Source organism: Leptodactylus fuscus, chromosome 3 (assembly GCF_031893055.1).
Source record: "Leptodactylus fuscus isolate aLepFus1 chromosome 3, aLepFus1.hap2, whole genome shotgun sequence".
Taxonomy (NCBI): domain Eukaryota; kingdom Metazoa; phylum Chordata; class Amphibia; order Anura; family Leptodactylidae; genus Leptodactylus; species Leptodactylus fuscus.
In genome coordinates, this window is record NC_134267.1 from 118,647,477 (window position 1) to 118,670,676 (window position 23,200).

The window sequence follows — 23,200 nt, forward strand, 5'->3', positions numbered from 1 at the left end:
CCGTGCGAATGGACCCTTACATATGTATTTGTAGACGTGTAGTTTCAGCAAATGCATGGGGGTTTAGTGGGTGTGAAGGAGAGCAGGGGGTGCGCTGAATAATGCAATGCATTGCCTAATAGTGTGAGTGTATGCAGGCGCAATGTTTAGTTCAGTTAGTAGAGTGGGGGATTTCGGAGGCAGGGATAGGTAATGTGTGTGTTTCACAGTATTGTTTTTTTATTTTTTATTTTAATGCTAATGAGCTTTGCAGGCTGTATCCCGCAGCTTGCAAAACAATACCGTTGTACACCAGTAGGGGGTGTCCTGAACAATGGAAGGCATTGCAATCGTAATGTATTGCTATGTATTGCATAATCATGCCAGTGCTATTGCAGGCTACATAGCATAGCCTGAAGCAGCCTGGACACACTGAGCTGTGTGGGAGGCGTGGGAGAGCAAGCAGCTGCTATAGGAACCTTCGCTGCGGCAGCCTAGCCCAGTGTAGGCGGCGGAGATGAGCAGGAGGATGCCTCCACGCAGCGAGGGACAGACGGGAGCCGCGGGACAGGTAAGAGAAGGCGGCAGAGAACGCAAAGTTGGCAGGAACCTGATATATGACGGGGGTAGCGCAGTGTATGCGCGATTGTGTAAGGGAAGGGCTATGGCATACGTGAACTTACCAGTGTTGAGCTGGTGGATGGATCGTGCAGAGGAAACAGCAGGGAGGTGATAGCGGCGTCGGGTACTGTTGCGGGCTGGAGGCAGGATTTTGTGTGCTGCGGCCTAAGATGGAGGCGCAAAATGGTGGCGTGCTAGTAACACATTGTTTATGTGTGCAAAGTGCGCATGCTCCTGTGAAGCTAGTGGAGTTGTGTGGTGGGCGGAGCCGTGGATCCTCCCAGCGGTGGGGTCTGCAAACATGGCTGGTCCGGAGAGTGACAGAGGTAGGCTCCTGCACGATGGTGAAAGTGGGAAAGTATATGTGAATGTGAGTGTGTGGGGTTAGGGGCTAGGCTGTAGGGGGTAATGTGAAGTTTAGGGGCTTGCTATGGTCCAAAGTGTGTGAGATTGCAGAGATGGTGATGTCAGTTTGTTTTTTGTGGGGTTTGTGTGGAAAACGTATGTGGGTTATTGTGTGCAAAAGTAGCCTATTGCGCAATCGTGTGTATTAACTATGTTTGTGGAAAATTTCAGCCAAATCGGTGGAGCGGTTTTGATCGCCAAACATCCGAACATCCAAAGTCACAAACCCACAAACATTTCACATTTATAATATTAACTAGTCTACACAAAATATGCTGGCAGGAACAAGTTGCTGTTTATAAGTAGTACTAGCTGCTACCCGCGACTTTGTCTGTGGTGATTGTAGAAGTATGTAAATCGAGTCCCTGGTGAAATTTTACGATTGGGCTTATGCGGCGTTAATGCCGCGTACACGCGACAGTAAACGCGCACCGTAAATAGCGCGGCATAAACGCTCTCGTAACGCGGCGCTTGGCGTAAAAATAAACACCAAATGAGTGCCGCGTGAATGGACCCTTACACGTGTATTTGTAGACGTGTATTTTCAGCAAATACATGGGCGTTTAGTGGGTGTGAAGGAGAGCAGGGGGTGCGCTGAATAATGCAATGCATTGCAATAGTAATGTATTGCAATGCATTGCCTAATAGTGTGAGTGTATGCAGGCGTAATGTTTAGTTCAGTTAGTAGAGTGGGGGATTTCAGAGGCGGGGATAGGTAATGTGTGTGTTTCACAGTATTGTTTTTTGTTTTTTTTTTCATTTTAATGCTAATGAGGTTTGCAGGCTGCATCCAGCAGCTTGCAAAACAATACCGTTGTACACCAGCAGGGGGTGTCCTGAACAATGCAATGCATTGCAATCGTAATGTATTGCTATGTATTGCATAATCGTGCCAGTGCTAATACAGGCTACGTAGCATAGCCTGCAGCAGCCTGGACACACTGAGCTGTGTGGGAGGCGTGGGAGAGCTAGCGGCTGCTATAGGAACTTTCGCAGCCTCCGCACAGTGAGGGACAGATGGGAGCCGCAGGACAGGTAAGAGAAGGCGGCGGAGGATGCAAAGTTGGCTGGAACCGGGGACATGACGAGGGTAGCGCAGTGTATGCGCGATTGTGTAAGGGAAGGGCTATGGCGGGCGTACGGCTACCGGCCACCTGGCAGATGGAAAGTGCCGGCATGCGCCATAGTACAAGGGGGTATCGCGGCCGAGAGCAGAGGCAATTTGAGCGGTGGTGTGCAAGGAAGCGTCGGCTATGGCGGCCGGTTGCCACAGGAACATCAGTGGCATGGGCCGTAGCAAGGGGGGTGAAGTGAGGTGCAAGTGACTGTGAAGTGTGTTTGTGGAGGAGAAGTGGAAGGATAGGGCACTGAGAGAGAGGGGTAAGGTTATTATGGAGTGTAACGTGTTGGCACAGCAGAGTAGAGAGGGCAGAGGTCCTGGCAGTGTTAGAGTGGTACGTGAACTTACCAGTGTCGAGCTGGTGGATGGATCGTGCAGAGGAAACAGCAGGGAGGTGATAGCGGCGTCGGGTACTGTTGCGGGCTGGAGGCAGGATTTTGTGTGCTGCGGCCTAAGGTGGAGGCGCAAAATGGTGGCGTGCTAGTAACACGTTGTTTATGTGTGCAAAGTGCGCATGCTCCTGTGAAGCTAGTGGAGTAGTGTGGTGGGCGGTGCCGTGGATCCTCCCAGCGGTGGGGGTGGGCAAACATGGCTGGTCCGGAGAGTGACAGAGTCCGGAGTAAGAGAGGTAGCCTCCTGCAGTATGGTGAGGGTGAAAGTGGGAAAGTATATGTGAATGTGAGTGTGTGGGGTTAGGGGCTAGGCTGTAGGGGGTAATGTGAAGTTTAGGGGCTTGCTATGGTCCAAAGTGTGTGAGATTGCAGAGTTGGTGGTGGCAGTTTGTTTTTTGTGGGGTTCGTGTGGAAAACGTATGTGGGTTATTGTGTTCAAAAGTAGCCTATTGCGCAATTGGGTGTATTAACTATGTTTGTGGAAAATTTCAGCCAAATTGGTGGAGCGGGTTTTGCTTGATTGACCGCCAAACATCCGAACATCCAAAGTCACAAACCCACAAACTCACAAACATTTCACATTTATAATATTAATAGGATAGGAAGTTTTATTTTTTATTTATATTTTTTTGTTGTGATTATTTGGAGTTGCATCTTTTTCACACATGTATTTTTGTCTCATATTTTTCACACCTGGGATGTCCTTCTATCATCCCCTTAACTTATTTTGCACTTTATCTACCACTCATTTATTTATATATGCAATACTAACTGGCACTCTTTTTTACTCAGTATTATTTTTATTTTGATTGTCCTCGTGCATACTGTTACATATTGTTTGAATTGGCTATATAACTTGTGGAATGTCATTGTATCATTACGATCATTTGTACATCTGCATCAGCCATATATTTTACTAGCTTTGCACTACTGGGATAGCTTACCTGCTGGGATACATCAATGCACTGACCACTGGCCATCAATGCGGGGTTGCAATTTCTGTGTCCAGCTCCTCAGATTGCTTCGCTCCGCAGGCCTGATTTTCGTCATTGTGTCTTGTGTAGTGAGATCACTCTGCAACACATGGCCTGCACGTCGCATGCGCCGTTGTCTCAGCATCATGGCGGGGTTGTGCCCACAACAGATGATCCTAATTTGCAGTAAGTGTCTTCCCTACATATACCCACCTATTGTCTTATTGTGGCTACCTCCTGGCAAAGCTTTATAGGAGTGAAACGTGAGTCGATGGCTTGTTCCATAGGGTTGTTTGACTGTCACTATGGCCGCAGGTATTGATAATTGATAATTGATGGTTTTATAGTCTCTTTTTGTACTATATCATTTATTTATTATTGTGCTACCACTTGTCACTCTATTCTTTATACCTTTTGGATATATTATCATTACTAGCCTCTGCCCGCAACTTCGTCTGCAGGTTGTTGAAGTGGATGATCTGCTTATATTCAGCAAAATGCTGCCGTCGATGGTTTGCCTGCTCCAGCGTTTCGGCAGCTCTCAAGCTGTCCTGCTGCTGAACTTGTTCCTTGCATCATGCCTGTGATTGTTCCAGTATCTCAGCAGATCGCTGGGATGCCATATAATGAGCGTGTTGTTGGTATTGATGATCCACTTGCTCTGGCGTTTCGAACAGCTGTTAAGCTGGCCTGTCGCTGAACACATTCCTTGCGCTGTGCCTGGGATTGTTCCAGCATCTCAGCAGCTTGCTGGGATGCCATATAATGAACGTGTTGTTGGCGTTGATGATCCGCATGCACCAGCATTTCAGCAACTCTCAAGCTGGCCTGCCACTGAACTCGTACCTGGTGCTGTGCCCGTGATAGTTGCGGCATCTCAGCAGCTCGCTGGAATGCCATATAATGAGTGTGTTGTTGGCGTTGATAATCCGCCTGCTCCAGTGTTTCGGCAGCTCTCAAGTTGGCCTGGCACTGAAGTTGTTCTTCGCACCGTGCTTGTAATTGTTCCGGCATTTCAGAAGCTCACTGCGACGCCATATAATGCATATGTTGTTGGCGTCGATGATCCCCTTCAGCTCCGCTTGTGGAGAACTCTGTTGACTTCTGGCTTCCTTCATAGCTCTCCAATTTGGTTTAAAGGTGTTTGTTCATGTCAGTTTGTCTGCACTACCTGGAGCAGATATGCAAATATATGTGCACAAACCACTGAGGACAATAATAAAGCAGAGATATGATAATATTTATTAACTAATTTGGGTGCTATGACTTTCAATCTGAATAACAGGGCTTTTCACATTTCGAAAATTGTAAGGCCGGGTTCACACGGGGTATTTTGGACCAGAATTTGACGCGGAGGCAGTCTCAGATTCCAGTCCAAAATACAGGTAGCCGCGGCTGGATGCCAGTACACTGCAGCGGCATCCAGTCTCAGCACTCTGTTCCGGATTAGGCCCAAATGAATGGGCCTAGTCGGGAGAGAGGTGTCTTCAGGCGGATGTAGCAAGGCGAATCCACCTGAAAGAATGAACATGTCGCTTATTTTTTCTGGAAGCCAGAACAAACTGCTACCAGAAAAAAAAACTGACTGGCTCCCATTGATTTCAATGGGAGCTGTTTTTTTGGTCAGGCTTTTCGCCTCAAAATCCTGACTAAAATACCCTGTGTGAACTCAGCCTAAATGTTTTAAAATTTTCACCCAATGTCCAATTTAAAAAAAAAAAAAAAAAAAAAATATTGACTAAAGTTTACTATTAACAATGTTTCATGAAAAATACAATCTGAAAAACACTTGGGTAAGTTAAAGTGTTCCAAAGTTATTCTCACATTACGTTACACATGTCAGATTTGGTATTGATATAATCGTACCAGAGAACCCAGAGAACCAGTGACTCAGTGGTTAGCTTTGCAGCGCTGGAGTCTTGGATTCGAATCCCGCCAGGAACAACATCTGCAAGGAGTTTGTATGCTCTCCTCATGTTTGCGTGGATTTCCTCCCATTCTACTAAAAAAAAAAACATACTGATAGGAGAGAAAAAAATGTACATTGTGATCCCTATATGGGGCTCACGATCTACATTAAAAAATAAGTTAAAAAAAAAAAAAGAGCCCGGAGAACAAATTTACCAGGTTATTTTCCCAGAAAGATAAATCACTGAAATATCTACGATACTCTCAAATATTCTGAAGCCAGTTGCTGCATATTTCGATAAGACCACAAGATGGCAGAAACACCTATGTTAAAAAACACAAGCTAGTATTTAAGGTAATATAGGGTGAGAATGCTCTATTATTTACTGTACAATTCAGCATATTGTATAAGCAACAGCTCTAGGCTCAGAAGAGACTTACCAAAGTATTATTTAATGGGATTGTTAAGCGAAAGTGATCACTACTTTATCACCCCTGATGTCTTTCTCTTACATCTTTAAGGGGGCATTCACACTATGTATACTGAAGCTTATTCTGAACGTAAAACACGTGGTGGTAACTTGGAGTTGCTTTAATTTATGAAAGGGATTCTGTGACTGTTTTTTCGTGATACATTTTACTTCGTGTCAGTGCTAAATTTTGGTTGATATGTTTTGCCTTTAGTTATGAAAATATAGGAAATATGGGGGAAAATGCAATTTTCAAACTTTGAAATGCCTTTTATATAGATAGTCATACTACCCAAATTACTTCATACATACAATTTACTGTATGCTTTATTTTGCAATCTAATTCTAATCACCGTTTCTTTTTTTATTATCATGACTATTAGGGGGCGTTCAAACTTGCGCCCCTGTCCTTCCACTGTGTTTCCATCCTAATCCCTGGAGAAACTGCACAGGGGACAGCTTGCCGGTGGTCAGTTTTAAACCCCGTTCATTTGAATGGGTTTTTGAAACAAACCGCCGGTGTCCGTATGCAGCCTCTCCGTGGGGAAGTTATTTGTTTATTTGGACGGACATAAAGTCCTGCATGTCCGACTTTGTGTCCAACCAGAAAAAAAAAAAAAAAAAGTTTCCCCGTGGAGAGGTTGTATATGGACACTGGTGGTTTGTTTCAAAAACCCATTCAAATGAACGGGTTTTAAAACTGACCGCCGACAGGCCGTCCCCTGTGCAGTTTCTCCGGGAATTAGGACAGAAACACAGTGGACAGACAGGGATGCAAGTGTGAACACCCCCTTATTATGATTTTTATAAGTCAAACAGTAATTTTTCAAGAATATTTCCAAAACCTATTTTTCAAAGGACCAGTTTAGTTCTGAAAGGCCTCTCTCATAAAAAACCCCCATGAATTACCCCATTCCCAAAACTGCACTCCTTTAAAGAATTCCAAACCACATTTAGGAAATTTCTCCCCCCCCCCCTTTCTGCATTTCATAGCAATTTAAAACAAAATAGAGGACACATTTACACTTTTCAATCTCTGTTACTACTATATTCATTTAACCCTAAATTTTTACACATTCACAAGGGATTAAGGGGGAATAAGCATTCCACAATCTCAGGACTGGCACTCTGCATTATTATTATTATCATCGTGTAAACATTTCAGAATGATTTTATAATGTGTCCTGGTCATGGCAATTTGTTAGTTTTATAGTATTATACAAGATGCCTGTACTCCAATACTTCAGAATTACTCCCAAGCTTGAAATGATCCCCCATCTGGATGTAAACTGATGTATAGACACACAGTATGGTAAAAAATGGAAGGAGCGGTATTGGAATTTTGGAGGATATATTTTGCTGTAATAGTTTTCAGGTACCATGTCGCATGTGCTGAGCCCCTGAAATACCAGAACATTGGAAACTCCCAACAAGTGACTTCAGTTTGGAAATTAAATCCCTTTAAAAAAAATGGATCAATGGGTATAGCTAGAATTTGGAGTGTTTGGAACGGAGACACTTAAAAAGTGAGATGCTGGTATTGGTATTCACATATAGGTGATAACACTGGTCCAGCAGTGGGTGCAGCAAACTATTTTCCCACTAACTCCTAGGATTGGGGGCTCAATTCTTGTGTCCCTTCCATAAACCCTATACTTATGGGTATACCCTGAAATGCCCTTGCGCAAGTATTAGTTGAATTTCAGCCTCCCTTTGACACTGATCAGGGACTTATCTATTGCAATGTTCTGATCAGGTATGTATGATGCTGCAATTTGGTGCTAAAGTGGTCAATGATTGGCCTGACTTTGAATAGGTGGTCAGAGTTCTTGGGACAGGCATTCTGTATTATCATTATGGTGTAAACATTTCAGGATAATTTCATAATGTGTTCTGGTCATGGCCATTTGATAGATTACTCTTTCCCATGCTTCTGTATGGAGAACTTTTCCTGCCTCTAACTGAATGTTACCATTTATGGAGTATAGACTTGGAGTAGGGGTAGGGTATATTACAAAATTTATTATTGACACAAATACTGCCAGAAAAACAAATGTTGTCTGAAAGTTTAGTTACGCTATAAGGGTGCATTCACACTGAGTAAACGCTAGCTTATTTTGTAGAGTAAAATTACACTTGTAAATTTTGCTATCCCATTGACTTCAATGATATTTTTTTACAAGTTTAAAAATACGCCTGTAAAAAATACGCCTGTAAAAAATACGCCTGTAAAAATACGCCTGTAAAATGTCATTGAAGTCAATGGGATAGCAAAATTTACAAGTGTAATTTTACTCTACAAAATAAGCTAGCGTTTACTCAGTGTGAATGCACCCTAAGGCATACGCCTCTTCTCCTGAATACATTCTTTGGGACATTTGGAAGCTTTGGGTCCTTTTGTATTTGTGTTGTGTTTTTACAGGTCTTGAAACTTGAAAGTGTTGGGTGTATCTTACACTTCAAAATGTGCGTAAAGTTGTCAAAATTTTAAATAAGGATTTATTTAACAACTGATTGTAACTACTATTGGATAGAAAAACAAACCTGCACCATAAAATTCAGCACAGATGCAATCATTAAAGGGGCTCTATCAGCAAAATCATGCTGATAGAGCCCCATATATGCCTGAATAGCCTTTAAAAAGGCTATATTAAACTACCCTCCCCCCCCCCCCCCCGGTTTTAAAATAAAACCCTAAAAAAGAATGTTATCTACTTACGCATCGTGCACACTGGGCGGGCATTCAGGGTGTGTCTTCATCTTCCTCCATGCCTCTTCTTCCTCCGATGTCCTCCTCCGGCGCTTGCGAACGAACTTTGATAAAAAAAAAAATGACCTGGGCGCATGCGCAGTAGCCGTAGCCGCTACTGCGCATGCGCCCAGGTCATTTTTTTTTATATCAGTGTCCGCTCGCGAGCGCCAGAGGAAGATGGGACATCGGAGGAAGAAGAGGCATGGAGGAAGATGAAGACACACCCTGAATGCCCACCCAGTGTGCACGTTCGGTAAGTAGCTCACATTCTTTTTTAGGGTTTTATTTTAAAATGGGGGGGGGTAGTTTAATATAACATTTACGGTGCCTGAATAGCCTTTTTAAAGGCTATGCATGCATATGTGGGGCTCTAGCAGCATGATTTTGCTGATAGAGCCCCTTTAACATATGTCACTGATCAGCGCTTAGTGGGAACCACAGGCACAGGGAATTTATAAAAAGGGGTGTGGAAAGAACAAAAAAAAAATGCTCCCCAAAAAGGGTCTGTTGGTGAAGGTGTTTGGTGAAGTAAGGTAGGAGGGGGAACTCAAACACCCAATGGCACAGCACACAGGAAAGGGATTGATTGAGGGTGGCAGAAAAGGATGGCAAAGGAGGATGGAGAATGGAAGAAATGGTTGGCAGAGGAGGGTGGCAAAAAGTATGGCAGAGGAGGGTGGCAGAAATAGATGCCAGAGAAGGATGGATCCACTCACATGGAAGTATAATGACTGCTCTGCCACAATCTCAGTAGGAGTGATGCATGTTACTGATGATTTGAACTGCCTGCCTTGACTGCAAATAGCCGAGCCCGTGAAACGTTACAGCACCAATACTACACTCACCGGCCACTTTATTAGGTACACCATGCTAGTAACGGGTTGGACCCCCTTTTGCCTTCAGAACTGCCTCAATTCTTCGTGGCATAGATTCAACAAGGTGCTGGAAGCATTCCTCAGAGATTTTGGTCCATATTGACATGATGGCATCACACAGTTGCCGCAGATTTGTCGGCTGCACATCCATGATGCGAATCTCCCGTTCCACCACATCCCAAAGATGCTCTATTGGATTGAGATCTGGTGACTGTGGAGGCCATTGGAGTACAGTGAACTCATTGTCATGTTCAAGAAACCAGTCTGAGATGATTCCAGCTTTATGACATGGCGCATTATCCTGCTGAAAGTAGCCATCAGATGTTGGGTACATTGTGGTCATAAAGGGATGGACATGGTCAGCAACAATACTCAGGTAGGCTTTGGCGTTGCAACAATGCTCAATTGGTACCAAGGGGCCCTAAGAGTGCCAAGAAAATATTCCCCACACCATGACACCACCACCACCAGCCTGAACCGTTGATACAAGGCAGGATAGATCCATGCTTTCATGTTGTTGACGCCAAATTCTGAACCTACCATCCGAATGTCGCAACAGAAATCGAGACTCATCAGACCAGGCAACGTTTTTCCAATCTTCAATTGTCCAATTTCGATGAGCTTGTGCAAATTGTAGCCTCAGTTTCCTGTTCTTAGCTGAAAGGAGTGGCACCCGGTGTGGTCTTCTGCTGCTGTAGCCCATCTGCCTCAAAGTTCGACGTACTGTGCGTTCAGAGATGCTCTTCTGGCTACCTTGGTTGTAACGGGTGGCTATTTGAGTCACTGTTGCCTTTCTATCAGCTCAAACCAGTCTGGCCATTCTCTTCTGACCTCTGGCATCAACAACGCATTTCCGCCCACAGAACTGCCGCTCACTGGATGTTTTTTCTTTTTCGGACCATTCTCTGTAAACCCTAGAGATGGTTGTGCGTGAAAATCCCAGTAGATCAGCAGTTTCTGAAATACTCAGACCAGCCCTTCTGGCACCAACAAGCATGCCACGTTCAAAGGCACTCAAATCACCTTTCTTCCCCATACTGATGCTCGGTTTGAACTGCAGGAGATTGTCTTGACCATGTCTACATGCCTAAATGCACTGAGTTGCCGCCATGTGATTGGCTGATTAGAAATTAAGTGTTAACGAGCAGTTGGACAGGTGTACCTAATAAAGTGGCCGGTGAGTGTATATTTAGCATCAATCATTGTTGGTTCCTGGCTCACCTGCTAGCACAGATCATTGGATCTGTTCTGGCAAACTGGTATTGGCTGATCAGATTTGATTGGCCAATAGCGGCGATCTGCATTGCTGAGAGGGAGTGAACCTTTATAGAAGTATATGACTCTTGAAATGATATGGTATGATATATAAATTATATCTTCCCCTTTCTAAACTCTCCCTTCTACAATCTATTCTGAATGCAGCGGCCAGGCAGCTATGAGTCTAGATGCTACAGCGATGTCTCCGGTCTGTGCCAGTCACTACATTGGCTGCCTATTCATTACAGAATACAATATAAACTTTTCACCCTCATCTTCATAATACTGCACCTCCCTATATTTCCTCCTTCGTCTCTGTCTATTGCCCAACCCATGCTCTCCGTTCACTCAATGACCTAACACTTACATCCTCTATTATCAGAACTTCCCACGCTGTATACAAGACTTCTCCCATGTTGCACCACTTCTCTGGAATGCTCTACCCCGGACAATCAGACTAACTCCCAATTTCTACAGTTTCAAGTGCAAACTAAAGAAACATCTTTTCAGATAGGCCTATCACAATTCCTAATGCAAACCCTTCTGTGCCATAATTATAATACTAAAATTAACCCTTCTCTGATCATTCTCCCACATTACGCCATACAATATGATGCCATCTTAGGCTAACTTTATATATACAAGCACCATCTGCATGTTGAAGGATACGACTAGTGACGACTCATATAGTTTTATGTTTGAGTAATGACAGTAATCTCTATTACAAAATTGTCTGACTACTGTATAAGCAATGCAGTCTCTGATGCTGCCCCTGCTACCTTTTGTGTCACCCTCCTAACTCATAGATTGTAAGCTCCTGTGAGCAGGGCTCTTAGTCCCATTGTGTGAAGTGACTATTTCTTTGTAATGTATCTTTTTTGTCTGTATTTGAACCCTAAAAATTGTACTGCACTGCGGAATATGTTGGTGCTATATAAATAAAACATTATTATTATTATTATTATTATTATTATTATTATTATTATTATATGGTACACCATGAATAACAAAGTTGCCTTGAGTAACACAGTTTGTAAAGCTAAAAAGAGATATAAGTGCACCTAGTTAAGCCTATTATTCAGCAATGTTGATCCAGAGTAAGACACAAGAAAATCCAAAGCCAATGTCCCCCATCCTAAGGGAAAACATCTGACTCCAAATATGGCAGAATAAATCCCTGCCTCAGGAAATCCAGTATCTTTATGTCAGAATATTACTCTCAAGAAAGGTCCATTCACACTCTTTTAGTAATTTCACCATGACAGCTTCCTCTGGTACGTAGATCTATAGTCTCACTATGTTCTTACAGTAAAGAACGCCCTTTTATTTTAGTGGACAAAGCTTTTTCCTCTTAATGTATAGTCATGAGAAATATGAAGAACAACCTCTTTAAGTTATATGGCTTTATATATATAACACATGACAAATGACACAATGTAATTATTAGAGATGAGCGAACACTGTTCGGATCAGCCGATCCGAACAGCATGCACCCATAGAAATGAATGGAAGCACCTGTGACGCCGGCCGCCAGCAAAGTCAGCGTCACAGGTGCTTCCATTCACTTCTATGGGTGCGTGCTGTTCGGATCGGCTGATCCAAACAGTGTTCGCTCATCTCTAGTAATTATTTTACAAAAGTCAACATAGAGAAGCAGTGTATGAAAAATTTAGCACACCCTTACAGCTTCCATAAAAATTAAGGGTAAGTATCAGTCACCCTTGATTAACTGATCAACAGCAAGTTTGACAACTTATATAAAAGCAGAAGTTTTGGCACTTTGCTGGTCTGGAACATTCAGGTGTTTGATAAGACAATACTAAGGATGAAAAGAAATCCACAAATGATAGAAAACAATTGTGGCTACCAATAAGTCTTTGAAGGGTTACAAAGTAATATCTAAACAATTTGAAGTCAAACATTCTATAATGAGAAATATTATTCACAAGTGAAAAAAATGCAAGACAATTAACAATAATGCTAGAAGTGAATGTCCCAAAGTCAGACTTAGTAATGTTCAGAGAAATTCCAAAAAAACAATAACTACATGTATACTCTATAGACCTTAGCATGTTAAATTCTCAATTCCATCACTTTACAACTGGAAAAAAAAAATGAACAAAAATAGCTTATTTGGAAGGTTGCCAGGAGAAAGCCTTTTTCTAAATAGAACATGGCAGCAAAGTTGCATTTAAACAAACCATGAGGCTCCAGGAACAATATCCCTTGAACAGATGAGACTAGTTTGGAAATGTTGGGCTATGATGGTGGAAACTCAGCATTGCAGCGCAAGCACTTTTTACCAACTACCAAGCACAGTAGTGGAATGGGGATGATTTGGGATTGTTTGTAACCAGGGCCGGCTCCAGGTTTTTATGGGCCCTTGGGCGACAGAGCCTCAGTGGGCCCCCTTGTAAAGGAGGCGGGGGAGTCGAGACATTGTGCGTCACAGATGAAGCGAGTGACGTCATGCAGGAGTGTGGCGTCACCAACGCCATACCTCCCAATTTTTAAAGAGAAGAAAGAGGAGCAAAATGTGCGGCGCGCTCTGCACGCCGCGGCAAATTTGGCTCCACCCACTTTTGTTGATTCCACCCATTCTCATTCATTTATCATTTGCTCCCACATAGTACAATCCTCCTACAGTCACCCGTAAATTATATGCCCCCCTCCATCTCTCCACCAGTTTTATATACACCCTTCCTCTGCCCCCAGTTTCATGTCCCCCCCTCCATCTCTGTCCCCAGTTTCATCACGTTCTCCCCCTTCATCTGCTCACAGTTTCATGTCCCCCGTCTCTGCCCCAGTGTCATGCTGTTCTCTCCCCACCCCCTTCATCTTCCCCAGTGTCATGCCGTTCCCCCCTCCCCTTCATTTGCCCCCCAGTTTCATTGGGCCCCCTCCATTTCTGTCCCCAGTGTCATGCTGTTCTCCCCCCTCCATCTGCCCCAGTGTCATGCTGTTCCCCCCTCCCCTTCATTTGCCCCCCAGTTTCTTTGGGCCCCCTCCATCTCTGTCCCCAGTTTCATGCCATTCTCTCCCCACCCCCTTCATCTTCCCCAGTGTCATGCCGTTCCCCCCCTCCCCTTCATTTGGCCCCCAGTTTCATGGGCCCCCTTCATTATGTTCCACCTTTATATTTAATACAAAACAAACACTTACACTCACCTTCCATCACTCACCTTCCATCGCTCCCCCGACTCTCCTCTCTCCACTCTCTCACTCCAGTCACATACGCGATTAAAGCAGGAGCTGTGAGTTCAGCTCCTGCTTAGCTGCGGCCCGGCTTGCGTGTGTAGGCGTGATGACGTCATCGCGCCTACACACGCAAGCCGGGCCGGAGCTTTAAAGCAGGAGCTGAACTCACAGCTCCTGCTTTAATCGCGTATGTATTCCAGCTCATCGGCGGACGGACGCCGATGAGCTGAAATCGTGACAGGCTGGGGCGGGCAAGTGCCGGGGGGCCCCCAGAGGCTCTGTGGGCCCCGGCACTTGCCCGACTATGCCGTGCGCTGACGCCGGCCCTGTTTGTAACCACAGGACCTGTGTGCCTTGAAGTCATTGAGTCATGCATGAACTCCTCTGTATACCAAAGTATTCAAGTACCAAAAGAACTCAAAAGATTTTTGATAGATGTACATGCATAAATGTTCACAAACCTTAAGGAACTAAAGCAATGTTGTAAGAAGTGAGCCAGCATTCATCCAGAATGATTTGAGAAAGTGCTAAAATTATACAGATAATTATTGCTTTATTTTATTCAGGTTGATTTATGGGGTGTACTTAGTATTTCACACATGGAGACATTTTGGCTTCATGTTTAAATAATGAAATGGGGGAATCTGTTGTATTTTGATGTTCATCTCAGGTTGTATTCACCTAATGTTAAGACTTCCTAAGGACCATTACTTTAAAGGGGTTGGCCACTTTCAGACCAATATTGACAAACAAATGTACAATAAAAAGATATACAATTTCCAATATACTTTCTGTATCAATTCCTCACAGTTTTCTAGATCTCTGCTTGCTGTCATTCATTCTGTTACTTCTAGAGGATAAAAGTCTGACCATGGTCATGTGATTTACGGTCCATGGTCATGTGATCAGCACACAGGTGCACAGCTGATTACCAGGCAGATCTGATTACTGTGCTGTGACTGTAACGAGCGGAACCTGTGTGCTCATCACATGACCATGGACCGTAAATCACATGACCATGGACCGTAAATCACATGACCATGGTCAGAGTTTTATCCTCTAGAAGTAACAGAATGAATGACAGCAAGCCGAGATCTAGAAAACAGTGGGGAATTGATACAGAAAGTATATTGGAAAATTGTATATCTTTTTATTCTACATTTGTTTGTCAATATTGGACTGAAAGTGGCCAACCCCTTTAACTGTCCTGATACATAATAGCCTAGAATTCAGAGGGTGTGATCTGTTTTTCTTTTGACTGTAGATCCTTTGCTATAGTTGATCTCAAATACTTGTTTTTGTAACAATTTGTTTTATTTTGCCATTCATAAGAATCATGTGCAGGACTGTGACGTGTTCTTACAGAGAGAGAGCAAGTTGAGTGTATATCCTTGTTAAACCAGTTGCGACCACATAGTGGCAATATAAGCTTATATGAATGAAGATTGGAACGAGTTATTACACTGAGTTATACTTGGTACTATATTGTTTTGATTTGCATTGGAAAACCACTACATATATCTATCCATATAAAATGATTTATGTTGTTAACTCCTTCCTGCTCCAGCCATTTTTGATTTTTGTTAATTACTTCCAAGAGCCATAACTTTTTTTTATTTTTCTGTTCACAGATTCTTAAGTGAACTGAATGTTTGCAGAACAAATTGTTCTTCATAATGGTAACATGCAATATGGAGTGGAATGGAGATAAACTGCATTTGTTTGACTTTCTTACCGGCTTTGTAATTATGGAATTCACTATGCCATGTCATCATTTTTAATTTCTTAGGAGGTAAAATGGCAAAAAAAAAACCCTATGATTTGGCTCTTTTGATATTTTTTTTCCCTCCTACGGAAAAATATTTTTGTATGTTTGTAGACTGGAGATTTTCTCTGTAGGGAAATATAATTTTTTTTTTTTTGTATATTTGTATATTTGTATTTCAAATCTAGATATCAGCTGCCACCAGTGTAATGCCAGCTCTAGTTGCCCCCAGTTTAATGTCCCCCTCAGTGCACTGTTGGCTTTCTAGCGGTATATAAATCTGCATGTGCCCAAGGACATGAAAGGTCCTCTTTAAATGATGTAGATATTTATTTTTCATTTAAGAACATTTTCCTGGATGTGGCCATTTGGAGGCAAACTCTGACATACACTTTCCTTCTCGTACAGTCTGTGGTTTATGGAAGATGACATTAACCCCTTCCCGCCGATGGCATTTTTTGATTTTCGTTTTTCGTTTTTGACTCCCCTCCTTCTAAACCCCATAACTTTTTTATTTCTCCGCTCCCAGAGCCATATGAGGTCTTAATTTTTGCGGGACAATTTTTTCTTCATGATGCCACCATTAATTATTCTATATAATGTACTGGGAAGCAGGAAAAAAATTCAGAATGGGGCGGATTTGAAGAAAAAATGCATTTCTGCGACTTTCTTACGGGCTTTGGTTTTACGTCGTTCACTGTACAGCCAAAATGACATGTCCCCTGTATTCTGTGTTTCGGTACGGTTCCAGGGATACCAAATTTATATGGTTTTATTTACATTTTGACCCCTAAAAAAAATTCCAAAACGGTGTTAAAAAATTTTTTTTCTAAAAGTCGCCATATTCCGACAGCCGTAACTTTTTTTATACGTGCGTGTACGGGGATGTATAGGGCGTCTTTTTTTGCGGGGCCGGGTGTACTTTTTAGTTCTACCATTTTCGGGAAATGTTATTGCTTTGATCACTTTTTATTCAAATTTTTATCAGAATTAAAACAGTGAAAAAATGGCGGTTTGGCACTTTTGACTATTTTTCCTGCTACGGCGTTTACCGAACAGGAAAAATATTTGTATAGATTTGTAGAGCGGGCGATTTCGGACGTGGGGATACCTAACATGTATGTGTTTCACAGTTTTTAAGTACTTTTATATGTGTTCTAGGGAAAGGGGGGTGATTTGAACTTTTAATACTTTTTATATTTTTTTATAATTTTTTTTATTTTTTTTGGCATTTATTAGACCCCTAGGGGTGTTGAACCCCAGGGGGTCTGATCACTAATGCAATGCATTACAATGCTAATGCATTGCAATGCATTGCAAAAAATCATCATCTCTTTTGCAGGCTGTATACACCAGCCTGCAAAAGAGAGAATTTGCAGACCGGCTGGGAGCCTTTAACAAGGCTCCCGGCTGTCATGGCAACGGGGGGTCGGCCCTGGAGCATGCTCCAGGAGCCGGCGATCCCTGCCAAAATGGCGGCGCCCATGCGCCGCCGGGAAAATGGCGCCTCCGGCGCCTTTGACAGCAGCGCCGGAGGGGTTAATGCCTCCGATCGGTCCGGGGACCGATCGGAGGCATCAGAGCCGGTTGTCTACTGCTTAAAGCAGTAGACACCCGGCGGCTATGACGGCCGCCCGGCTCCCGGGCGGTCGCCATAGTTACAGACCCGACACGCGCCGTACTATTACGGCGCATGTCGGGAAGGGGTTAACTAGGGTCAACTGAGAAATGTTGCAAATTATTACAGTCTGCAGGAAGCAGAAGAGCAATAGTAGAGATGCAGACGGACTCTTACTAGTTTGTGTGTAGAGTTACAGTTTTACTTTTAAGCTTTATCCATTCTTTCAGCGGTACAATGTCTGTTGTCCATTATTTCATGAGAATAATTCTGCTTACCCTGTCTATATAAACTTCACTATTTTTTTATTTTTTATGCTTTTTAGATTCTTAATTAACATAATGTATAACCATATTTTATATTAAGTGTATATTTAATTGAAGATTGCTACTGGTTATAGGGTAGTTAGATGCAAAAGATGAAGAAGTGCAGCTATCAGCTATTTTGTCTGTTTTCAAGCCTATTTTCTAATGTAGGCTCATTTGGTTGCCGTTTCCATCAGTTTGGATTATTTACACAAAGTCTTCTGTGTGGAAAAGGAGGTTTGTCCTAGTCTCAAAGTATATTCTGTATAATATCTGTGCTGATCAATTCTGTAGCATTTTCTTATAAATTGGTGAATACTGTTAATACACCTGTTCTACGTCAAGGTGTAGTCTAGGTTTGGTGGACTTTTAACTGAGTAGGAAAACAATATTTAAGGTGCTTTCACTTCCTCAGTTAAAGACTGAAAACAGGCGACACAAGACATACAAAAATCACAACCACAGTTATGGGTTTAATGCCAAAAGATTTTTGAAAAAAATGCTATAGCCATAGTAATGCTGAATCTAAATATGGTCAAACTATACTAGGGGTGTGTGATGATCATTTTTGTAATATGCTTAATAACCTATTGTACATTCTTTTATTTAAAAAAAAAAATTAGGGAAAGTTCATACGGGGTTTTCTGTATTTTGACGCGAGGGCCGCGTCATTATCTAGTCAAAAAAAAAACCTCCCGTGACTGGATGCAGTGCACTGATTGCGGCATTCCGCTCCGGATTAGGCCCAAATGAATGGGCCTAGTTGGGAGGGAGTGTCACTAGGCGGTTGTCAGGATCCGCCTCAAGAAAGGGCATGTCACTTCTTTTTTTTCTGCGAGCAGAGGCGGTTTTTTGAGCCGGATATTGACACGGATTCCGCGTTAAAATGCAGACCAAAAATCCCATGTGAACTGACCCTTAAAAAGTCCTCCCTAGCAATGCTCTAACTTGCCAGGAAGAGTCCATCCAGTACACACTGTGTGAGTTATATTATGAGGGGAATTTTTATCAAGTACTGAATGATGTTCGATAAAGTAGGTGCATCTATTAGTCTAAGGGTTCGTTCACATCTGCTTTTGTATTCTGCCCTAGGGGAGTCCGCATGGAGACCCCCCGAACAGAATACAAACGCAATTGTAAGTGCTGTTCTTAAAAGCACACGGACCCTTTAGACTATAATGAGATCCATGTGCTTGCTGCGCACTGCCACCACAAATCATGCAGACCGGAAAGTAGATGGTGATGGTTTGGGGGGGACCCCATGCGGACTCCCCTGGACGGAATCCAAAAGCTGATGTGAACAGGGCATAACACATATCTGGCTACAGACAACTAGACAGGCTAACCATGACTGCTTTCCTACACACTTTTAAAAATTGGAGTGAGTTGTGTGAAATTGAACAAAGTCACAATCTTTTATGTGCATATGAGCAGGACTTGATAAATTTCTCCCACTGTACATTGCCAATATGTACAGATGTAACAATTCCTAAAGCCTATGCAACCTAAACAAGAGTGCAGTTCATACTGCATATAAAAATCATATTTCTAACTTTTTTATAGCTAAAACTGTGATGTTTGTAGCATAAAAAAGCCTAGAATCTCACCTTTCAGCAACAGCTTCATAATGGCAATACACAGTGGGTCAGATGATGGAATGAAAATCCTATTAATATTATAAAGGTGAAAGTTTGTGAGTTTGGATGTTTGTGGGTTTGTGTGTTTGGATGTTTGGATGTTTGTTCCTCAATCACGCAAAACCCGCTCCACCGATTTGGCTGAAATTTTCCACAAACATAGTCACTACACTCGATTGCGCAATAGGCTACTTTTCGTCACAATAGCGCACATACGTTTTTCCCAGGACCCCCACAAAACCCAAACTCACATCACTATTTCTGCAATCTCACACACTTTGGACCATAGCAAGCCACAAAATTCATATTACCCTCTACAGCAGAGGTCAGCAACCCCTGGCACACGTGCCAAGAGTGGCACTCCTGCCATATTTCACTGGCACACCAGCAGCACAGGACCTGCAAGAGTTAAATGAAGTCCGAGTCTTCAGTGCTGTGCTAGAGCTGAGGCATAAGGACACTCCCCTTTGAGAGGGGTGCAGGAAACCCAGGGGGTGGAGCTTAATCGTACAGGTCTGTGCCTGCTATAGTGGTCTGCATCCTGCAAACATTCCCCGAGGAGAAGAGGAAGCTGCTAGCAAAGTGAAACTGAAAAACACGCAGGTACATAGGATTACTGTTCTCATTAATGTCAGTCATTTTGGGTTATTAGTTTAGTGTTAGTAACTCCATGTGCCTCACATTAATAGGAATAAACCCCATCATGTCCCTCATATTAACCCCTGTGTGCCCCACATTAATAGGAATAACCCCCATCATGTCCCTCATATTAACCCCTGTGTGCCTCACATTATTAGGAATAAACCCCATCATGTCCCTCATATTAACCCCTGTGTGCCTCATATTAATAGGAATAAACCCCATCATGTCTCTCATATTAACCCCTGTGTGCCTCACATTATTAGGAATAAACCCCATCATGTCCCTGATATTAACCCCTGTGGGCCCCATATAAGGGCTACTAATATGTGAGACATATGGAGGTACTAATAAAAAACCTCAATAACTCAATAATAAAGATACTTAATTATTACCTCCAAGTCTCTCACATATCAGTAACTCTTACACAAGGGTTAATGTGAGGGACATGATGGGGTTAATTGCTATTACTAAGAGGAGCATGGAGTTACTAAACTGTCATGCACAGGGCCAGACTTTATGTGGCTGCTCAAGAGTATCCTGTGCCCAAAACTTACATGTACAGGCGGAAAATAACAAATCATACAATGTTGTATATCCAAGTATATTAACCTGAAATACCTCTGTCCCAAAGACACTATGTACAGTTTATAACAACACCGTATAGCAGCTGAAATACAAATTACATTCAACACAAAAGTCTCATGTGCTCTCAGAATTGCTGCAAAAACAAGATACACAGTTACATTTCATATCCCATACCTTATACACAGTACGAAAACCTTACCCGCGCCTGTATATACACACTTCTACAATCACCGCAGACGAAGTCGCGGGTACCAGCCAGTGGACCATAATTATGGAGTAATAGGCACAAAATAAAACAGCGAGGCTCCTCATTTCCTATGTATTTGAGGCACTTTCTAACAGTTTCTGCATCTTGTCCAATAAGTGGGCAGAGCTTGATGAAAAGGGGCAGAGCTTAATATGCAAAACTGTACAGAAGAAAATGTGCCAAAATGGAAAAAGCCGATTTAGGGTTGCATAGTGGACGTACCTTTTGTGCCGAAGTGAAACCTTCTGCTCATAAATTCAACATTGATTCCTTATGCAGATGAGCTACTTGGTGCACCGGTGGCATTTCCACACTGCCCGGGCACCTGTTTTCTTTTGTGGTCACCACCCAGTGTCCCTACCTCCCACTAAGAGAAATACTGACATGTCCTATGGACATAGATTTGCAGTGAACACATAAGAAGATATTGCTTTGGTGGATATGGCCCTGCCCATGATACAGTCATTTGCATATGAAATAGAAGTTGAATTTCTTGCTAGTAAGATTGCACTTTGACACAAGAAAGGTTTACTATGCCAGTAAGAAATCCTACAACAGCATATAAGCAGTTTAGAAGTAACATTGGTAGATTCCCATACATGGACATGTCAATACTTAATATTCTATCAAACAGTTTCTAAAGATATAGGTGTTGTCACAGAACGAACAAAAAAATAAATTAATTCATAATAGTTTTCTTTTTTAAAAAAAACTATTAAAAAAATATTCAGTTTCTTTTTCTTTGTTGCGCTTTCTTCCCTTGTATATAGAAAGTGAAGAAACTGTGATCTTGGTCAGATATGTCTCCAGCAAAGGCTCCAGATTGTGGGGCTCATGAAGTGCAGGATGGTGAATGTACCAATGACCGCCAAGCCCTAACTGATGTATATACAGTATTTACTATTGACCGCTAATAGCAAAATTAAATACACCACTCTAAAACTATCACTATTTCTAAAATGTTGTATATCTGACATGTGTAAGAAACGTGTTTTTATGTGTAGACAATGGGCTGGAGTGACCAGTAATGGTGCAGAATGGTAGCATGATATACAGCTTACATCACATGTATATATTAGATGACCTTTTTATAAATATGCCCCAATATGTATACTATATGGAGATTATGGATGCCTATGCTGTAGATTCTTTTATGACCCTCGTTTTAGGGAAGCCCTAACATCTGCCAGTGTTTAATATATGATGGCTTTCCATAGTTGCTATAATGAAATTATTAAATGTTTGTCTGTACTATATGTATACCAATAACAATTTCTAGAACTGTTTCTGTAATGCCACACATTGATGCTTTTATGTTGCAGATTTTGCTGTGGGGTTTTTTTTTGTGCCAAAGCAAGGAGTGGATTGAGTGGAAGGGAGAAGTTGAAGTACTTCCTATATATTTCCTTTTGCAGCCACTCCTCAAGAAAACTCCATCCACATCATGTGTTTTTCTGCAGGTACTGTAAAATGTAGTGTTTTCACAATGTGGTGTTTCAGTCTAAAGGGCTTTTCCCATGAACATATTTAAATTTGTAGACTGTCAAAAGTTATTGCAAAGATTTTCTCTATCCATCTTAGTAGTGATGGTCTTTTGTCTTGATTGGTTGCCATTGCATAATGCCACAATTGCAGGAGCTTTCTATAGTCTAGAACAGGGGTCAGTAACCTTTCGGCACTCCAGCTGCTGTGAAACTACAGCTATTTTTGTCTGTTTTCACACTGCAATGTGTGTGACATCTGTGAAAAATGTAGGCACAGATGACCAAAAAAATGAATGTGGTAACAAGTAGGATATTTTAGTTGAGTCTGAAAGTTGTGCAGTAAGATTAAAGGATACTTCTAATAATGTTGTCAACTGTGTTTTCCACCAGACGTCTATAAGTAGTGGTGCGAGACCAAGCTTTTGTCCACATGCTTAGGCAACCATACAATGCAGAAAGCCTCTCCTGCAAAGAAGCTTAGCAAAAGAGCCTTGCAACATTGAACAGTTAACATCTCGATAAAATAATGTTACATTATAACAGACAAGTATTCTTTTCTGTGTATCTCACTTACATCAAATTTACAACAATGAGCCTAGCACACAAACTACTGACAGCTGAAATGAATAAGGGGTTGGATATACTAGTCTATACAAGTGAAAAGACAGATCTTAAAGGTGATATGTTTGTAAGCTTGAATAGTGATTTCAATGGATATGACCAGTCAGAATAGCCATGATGTCCCTGGTGACCCCCTGAAATATTCTACAATGAGCAAGAGTCATAGCTTGCAAAGGGGCAGGGTGAGATGGCAGTCCCGGACCCACTGACTCTGTGGGGTCACCCCAGGGCTGCCATAAACACTTGTATTACTTTGAACTATATCAGTGTTTGAAGAACACGGATACAATTGAAATACATGCTAGAGCAGGAAGCATTTGACTTCCTCCTCTTCCACGCTATAAG